The sequence below is a fragment of the Gigantopelta aegis genome, chromosome 8 (genome assembly GCF_016097555.1).
Source record: "Gigantopelta aegis isolate Gae_Host chromosome 8, Gae_host_genome, whole genome shotgun sequence".
In the NCBI taxonomy this organism is placed as follows: domain Eukaryota; kingdom Metazoa; phylum Mollusca; class Gastropoda; order Neomphalida; family Peltospiridae; genus Gigantopelta; species Gigantopelta aegis.
Genome location: NC_054706.1, coordinates 23831850 through 23839349, shown reverse-complemented (window position 1 = coordinate 23839349; position 7500 = coordinate 23831850). Strand labels below are relative to the sequence as shown.

The 7500-nt window shown below is 39.0% G+C and overlaps 2 protein-coding genes across 2 annotated transcripts in view; one reads left to right on the top strand and one right to left on the bottom strand.

Moving 5' to 3' along the window:
- LOC121379552 (protein PXR1-like) overlaps positions 1 to 7500 on the bottom strand; it is a gene marked incomplete at its 5' end in the record, with an annotated part of 21819 nt that overhangs the window by 13382 nt on the left and 937 nt on the right. The window lies entirely within an intron of this gene.
- The window catches only part of LOC121379125 (glycoprotein-N-acetylgalactosamine 3-beta-galactosyltransferase 1-like), a 14521-nt gene continuing 12908 nt past the window's right edge, over positions 5888 to 7500 (top strand). Inside the window, exon 1 of the mRNA XM_041507606.1 lies at positions 5888 to 5905. The gene's annotated coding sequence lies outside the window, so the exon portion shown is untranslated. The remainder of the gene's footprint in view (positions 5906 to 7500) is intronic.

Genomic DNA, 7500 nt, shown 5'->3' with positions numbered 1-7500 from the left:
GATGGGCCAGGTTGTGGGGAAGTGGAAATTGATTTTTCTGCAGCTTTTCTTTTTATTTCCTTTTGACGGTTTATTGCAGGTATTCAGACATTTTTTGTCCAGTGGGACTTTTGGTGATGGTTTTACCTGCTACAGTTATTTTACTCAGTGATTTGCGTTTTTTTAATTGACAGATTTTGATCCTGTCTGTGGGATGGTGCATATAAACGATCCCTTGCTACTAATGGAAAAATGTAGCGGGTTTCCTCTCTAAGACTAAATGTCATAATTACCAAATGTTTGACATCCAACAGCCGATGATTAATAAATCAATGTGCTCTAGTGTAGGATATGAGCGGAGGTTTAACGAGCAGTATAAACTGATTACGTCTAGGCTCCAGGGCCGGATTTAGACCTTGGAGGGGGGGGGGGGGAGGGGGGCGGGGCACTTGAGGTTCGGGGGCCCCTCAACATAGAAATTAAACTACATGACTAAAAGAAATTATGAACTAATTTTATAATTATTAAATTGTTTTTATAAAGGAAGTCCTAAGACCGGGGGACCCTCTGGCGGGGGTGGGGTGGGGGAGGGGTGGCAATTGCCCGCTTTGCCCCCTTATAAATCCAGATGGGGGAATATTCCCAGTGTACAATCAACTATCGCCCTCCTTTACAAGCAATACCTCCATTCCAACTAGTTCGCAGGTGTGGAAATGGGGGTGGCTTCATCTGGAGATGTAAACCCCCCACATAAACGAATTATTTAAAACTAACCTGGTGGGGCACTTGGGGATGATCTCTTGGGGACGATATGGAGGGACAACTGGGATCTTTCAATATAGCCAATATTGCTGTTTGATATTAAAAAAAATAATAATAACAAAAAATATATATATTCTAGACTCTTCTTTTGGCCCAGCCCACCTTGACTGACATCCTTTTGGTTAATGGGGTGGATGATAAAATGCTTTACTTTCATTAAAAACAAAAACAAAACAAAAAATGAAAAAAAAAAAGTTTTTATATAAATGTGCCAAATATCAAATATGGCCTGTTATTAGTACTATTTTAGCAGGCCAAAAAAAAAAAAAACATGGCCTGCTAAGAAAGAAATATTGCCTGCTGGAAATGAGACAGCACGGGTTAGTAGAGGTTTAGGACAGTGTGTGGAGAATTAGGATCTCTGAGATGTAATTTTAGAGTCTTATGGAATTAAAATAATTATAAGAGAATCAATAGCTCAACCTCAGGTAAATAGAATACGAGATATGAGCTCGATTTTTTGGAGGGACGGGACGTAGCCCAGTGGTAAAGCGTTCGCTTGATCCGCGGTCGGTCTGGGATCGATCCCCGTCGGTGGTCCCATTGGGCTATTTCTCGTTCCAGCCAGTGCTCTACAACTGGTGTAACAAAGGCCGTGGTATGTGCTATCCTGTCTGTGGGATGGTGCATATAAAAGTTCCCTTGCTGTTAATCGGAAAGAGTAGCCAATGAAGTGGCGACAGCGGGTTTCCTCTCTCAATATATATGTGGTCCTTAACCATATGTCTGACGCCATATAACCGTAAATAAAATGTGTTGAGTGCGTCGTTAAATAAAACATTTCCTTCCTTCCTTCTTCGATTGTGGGGTAATTTTAGTAGGTGAATTTTTCACCTGGTAGGTCTAAAACAAATGGACTGGTTTTGGCTTTTCGTTGGCAGCTATTTCTAACCCTGAAATTGTACGGGTTTTTTTCCCTACTCTATATAAATAAAAGTGAAAATATGGCTTGTGCCTCCTCCCCCCCCCTCCCCACTAGCGGTTGTGCGCCCCCCCCCCCCCCCCCCCCCCCCCCCCCCCCCCCCCCCCACTTCAGATATCGTTCGTACGGGCCTGATTATTAATAAGCATCTGTACTGTTTTCTGTAAACAAATTATGCATATTGTTAAGTCCCATGGCTGAAATCTGTTTTTACAATTTCATTTTATTTGTATATGCAATGTATGTGTTCAAATGCAAGTATGAATTCATAGATATACACTTGTTTTATCTGATGTAAATTATTGTCATTTATTTATTTATTTATTTAATTATATTTTTACAATGCACCTCATATGCCGTTGAATTACGGCCAAAGTGTAAATAAAGTTCAGTTCAGACATGTGTTTAATCATCCAACAGTTTTTCTGAAAGCTTAAATAAAGAACCACATGTTACATACCAGTACGAAGGCTAATTAACATAGTTACAATGCACGGTGTGGTGGCGTTGCTGAGATTCAGTACGCAAGTCGTTTGTACAGCACGTGGTAATAATTTGTAAGTAGTTTGTTTTTTTATTTATATGTAGCTTAAAATAACGGGGAGAGGCAATTTAAACAAGAATCAGGGTGTACAAATAAAGTCGGAGCCTAAAAATTAGGGACGTGACACTGGTAGTATCTGTGTGTAACATTTTGAAGTTTGACTCCTGTTTGGTGTTGTCTAATGACTTTATTACCTTTCTTTTTTAATGAGATGGTTTAAATTATTGGGAGGGGGAATGCCATCGTCAAAACATTTTGAATTTATATTACCCCCCCCCCCCCCCCCCCCGCCCTCCACATACACTGGTTCAAGGGACATTTTTTACCCCCACTATTTACGGCTGTGTCTTTTGTTGCTGTTGTTGGTTGGGGGAGGGGGGCTGCGGATTTTGTTGGTGGGGTTGGATTTTTTTGGGGGTGGCTGTTTAATATGAAGCGGCTATTCTGTGACGTGTTCATCCCCATGTTCAGTCAGCTAATGTCAACGTTTCGCTAACATTTGCTAACTATTTGATTGGTTTCCGATGTGGCCATTTGGTTTACCGTGAAGCACATAAACAAGTCTTGGGGACCTTTTTCTGCTCGGACTGGCTGCACTCGGCCAAGGTCGTCGAGCACTTGCGAACAATTTGACTGGTACCATCATATTCTATCACATCACATTTATTTAACGTTCGGTGCAAAATCTTGTCTAGCGAGCGACCGCGATCGCTCGTCCTGAATATACCTCAGGCAGTTTGACTGTATTTAGCTCTACTAGTCTACAGGTAATAGTTATTAACCAGCGGAGCTGATGTTAATCAAATTGATACCTCAGGTCATGGGCGTACATAGGATTTTGAAAAGGGGGGTTCCAATACATAGGATTTTGAAAAGGGGGGTTCCAAAATAGATTGCAGAGATATTGGCCATATATTTCTATGTTGAGTAAATATAATAATGTCAGATATCAATGTCAGATATATTAAATTATAAAAAAAGCGATTTCAGGGGGGGTGGGGGTGTCAGTCGAAGCCATCGAACCCCCCCCCCCCCCCCCCCCCCCCCCCCCCCCCCCCCCCCCCCCCCCCCCCCCCCCCCATGTACGCCCATGCCTTATGTGTTGGAAAGATGCATACCCGGACCGCCAACACATACTGACACTTTAACAAATGAAAAATGCGTAATTTTAGTGTTACGAAAAAAACAAACAAAAAACGTGATTATTCCTGCTAACTTGGGGCAGCCATTTTCTTTTCTTTTCGATGCGTCCGGTATTCTAGCTTAGGGCGAAGTGACATCTGCTCCTGACCACCTCCTGTATGCACAGTGTAAACAATAAACAGTAATTTACAACAAGGCGCTTCTTTGATCAACCAGACTTGTAAAACAACATAAATTACGTGATAAATAAGAAACTACTTAACTAAATATATTTCAAGTTGTATTAACGGAACAAAATGGGGTTATAGTATTTTTCTCTGTTAAATAATCCAAAGGGAAAATGTACACTATTAGCCTATTGGTATGCTACCTTGGAGCAAAAACGACAACCCATGGTACCCAAGGAAGGAAATGTTTTATTTAACGACGCACTTAACACATTTTATTTACGGTTATATGGCGTCTGACATATGGTTAAGGACCACACAGATATTGAGAGGAAACCCGCTGTTGCCACTTCATGGGCTACTCTTTTCGATTAGCAGCAAGGGATCTTTTATATGCACCATCCCACAGACAGGATAACATATACCACGACCTTTGATATACCAGTGTGTGGTGCACTGGATATAATACCCAAGTGATAATTTTTCTTTTCTTTGGGACTACGTAATTGATCAGTTTTGTGATTTTAAATAGGAAAGTCTACTTAATCAATAGTTTTACAGAACTATTTACAGTAATAAACCCTGTCCATTATCATTTTAGTGGCGACAGGTAATATTACACAATACCGCGGTATGTATTTTTGTGTCTGGAAACATGCCACTCAGGAATCACAGGCAGACGCAACTAACAAAATAGACCAATTAACTAAGAAAACACAGTGTATCAGTACGTAGGTAGGTATCCAGTCTGGAGCTCGACGCGGTAGCACGTGTTTGTTTCGCGTGTGCATACTGCACGTGCTTTCGTCTGTTCGACTTGGGAATCCGGCATTTTGTTTTGTTTTGTTTTGTTTTGTCAACGAAATGGAGTTTTCTATGCGGCCATTGGAACTACTGGAACGCTTCTCGTTTCGACAGCCTGCACCACCAGGTTGGATTCTTTTTAGCGAGATTCCTTGTCTCAACGTAATTTCTCCGGCTAACTATGTCGACTTGTTTTTCCGTGACTCGTATGACTGCCATTCTGCAGAACGCCACGGTTGTTCGCGTTTAGTCTCTACATGTCCGAGACTGTCCTAGCAGCAGTGGAAGATTGACCGCCCCACTCTAAGAAGAAATAGAAATATTTTGTTTTATATTGATACCATCTCGTATCCTCCGGAGTCGGGCCCGTCCGCACCACTATACCAACCCATGATGACTGGACTATACCCTAGTCTGATACGCTCTCTCGTTCAGACGGATCCGGCTTCTCAAGATCTGTATTTCAACGCAGCACTACACCTTCAACGTCTAATGACTGTCAATCTAGGGATTTTCTTAACGGGATGCAACCCATCTCGTCCCAACAAGCTGTGACACTCTAACGGCCTTAACGAGGCCACTCACGTGGATATATAGTTCGGACTTTAAACTTTTAGACCTTCGTTCAAAATTTTATGTCGAATTTTTTTTTTTTTTTTTTTAATATTATTAAATAGTCCGATCCTCTCTTCTTTCTCTTATTTATTTTGGACTGCCCTTCTAAAATGCTCCACATTATATAGATATTCGGCCGAGCAGTCAATTCTATTTATTTTTGGCTTGTAACTTTTTATTTATTTCTCTTTTTAATTGCATTAACGTTTTTACTTATTGCTATTTTCTAAATTCTGCCCATTTTCAACTTTAGACTCTCCCCCCCCCCCCCCTCAATTCCGAGTCAGGCCACCGATCTTATTTTATGTCGTACTCTGGGTGAGTATGTTCGAAACCCTAGTGGTATATGAGCACGTTAAACTAGTTATCTATCTATCAGTATGTAGGTTACTGCATGGACAAAACATGGTACAATTATTTCGACTTGTTGTGTAGCCACTTTGACAATGGTCGTTTATTTTGTATTGAAAAATAATACAGACTTATTGCTGGTTTACTGGGGTGTATATTATTACAGAACATTGCAATGCATGACTATTTTATCATCCCGCAAAAACCAGGTAGATTTGTTTCTCTAATTCTAAAATTGATTCATATAGAAGTCTATACGAGTTTGGGAACTTCACGAGTTTCTTAAAAATGATATCTAGCGAAAAACGAGTGTGGTATTTTATTTATTACCCTCCTTCAAATCACGCAAATTATGAAAAATAAATAAATAAATTTTGCATTTCAAGACCGGATGTCGATTTGCATAACTAGCCGATGCACGACTACGTGCCGCCGCATTGAGAAATAGTTCGTTGTACTTCCGCTACTTCTCAGTGACGTTTCCAGTGGAGTGGTGTAGACGTCCTTCCCCTTAAATTTCAATCAAGTTTCTTTTTTTAATTTAAAGAAAGCTGTAAGGTACATGCATAAATATATGCTTATTTTCATATTGGGTGAAAAATGGGTAAAACTAATGCATAATTCCATATTTTAACAAAACGCCCCTAAGAAACAAATGTTCCCGTTACGCCATTGGTAATGCTAATAATGATGAATTCACAAATCACAACTGACAATAACAATTTGTTGACCAAAAATCCAACCAATAAGAGAATAATAAGTGTTTTTGCAGTTAAAAACGTGTAGCTTGCAAAAGAGTTCACGGGAAAACTAAAGATACAACTTTAAGGTCGACGACAGTCACTTTTCGCGCCCTTGTTTTGGCTTTGTATACAATAAATATAGCATATCTTACCGTAATTTCACTTGAAATCCATATTTCGTAAAAGGTACAATTTTTTAATCACAGGATTTTCTTCAAACACATTCAGGTGCATTAGTAATGTTCAAACAAAAAACAATTCAATAGGAATTTTGACTACTGGATTAATTTTTAACAAAAACCACGTTGAGTGGGTACAAGTTTATAATTTTTACTCACATATATTCACTTAAATGTTTCATAAATACATGAAATAAAGTTCATATATGAATCGGTAAGTATTATTTTCGTGTCTTTTTTTGTAATTTTTATTATTTTAGATTGGGTAATGGTGATTATAATTAGGCAAAAAATCGAAAAAGTTGCGTTTACTTACGGGCATTTGTGGCCAGCTGTCCAGTATTTATGTTCATTATTCCCAATAACAGTGGTTTTCTGACCATAATTTTTTTTTAAACCCGAACTATGATTCATATTGCAATATTTGGTAATTTTCGTTGTTGGTAAAACGATCAAATGTATTATCAAATTAGCTGTTACAATCGGCTATCGATCCCTGAAAATTACCGCGACGTGCCGCCATTGTTGTCAAGCGAAAATACTTGCCGAAAACCACTTTTTGAACTCAAAATTTCAAGGTATTTTCAATTGAAAAAATCAAAACAAAAACCACCATTTTGAAAAAAAATCTTTTTTCTTTAATTATATTTCCGTTTCCGGTGAGTGTCGTGTGCAAAACGGCGGGAAATATGATTTGGGGAATGCACTGTATACAGTGTACAGTATATCGACTGACGTGACGTCGGGCGAGATATCTCGCCTGCAGTAGTCAGAAGGTTGAAAACGGAAACGTCATGTACCCAATTTCAGGGCCGTAGCTAGGATTTTTTGTTGGGGGGGGGGGGGGTAGTTAACTGAGTAATTAATAGTCTAAAACTCCTTTTCTTTAAGTTTCTATAATGCTTTTCAAATTTTGTCTTGCCCCCATGCTCGATACGGCCCTGAATTTATGGTTATTGTAAGGAGGTGCAAAGTGACGCCATTGGAATACTGACGTCATTCAAATTCAAAATTAGCTATATTATTACAATGCTTCGCCACATCAAAATAAAAACTGGTCTACTAACCTTGACCCCTGTTAAATTAAGCAGACAACGCTGTTTACAGGTAGGTATTTTTTATTTTTCATAATTCTGCACAAAATATTAAGTTTAAGTTTTAAAAGATGAAAGAAATAAAAAGTACCTTTTGTCAAATATATCATATGAAAAAAATAACGTTGGATATGTTT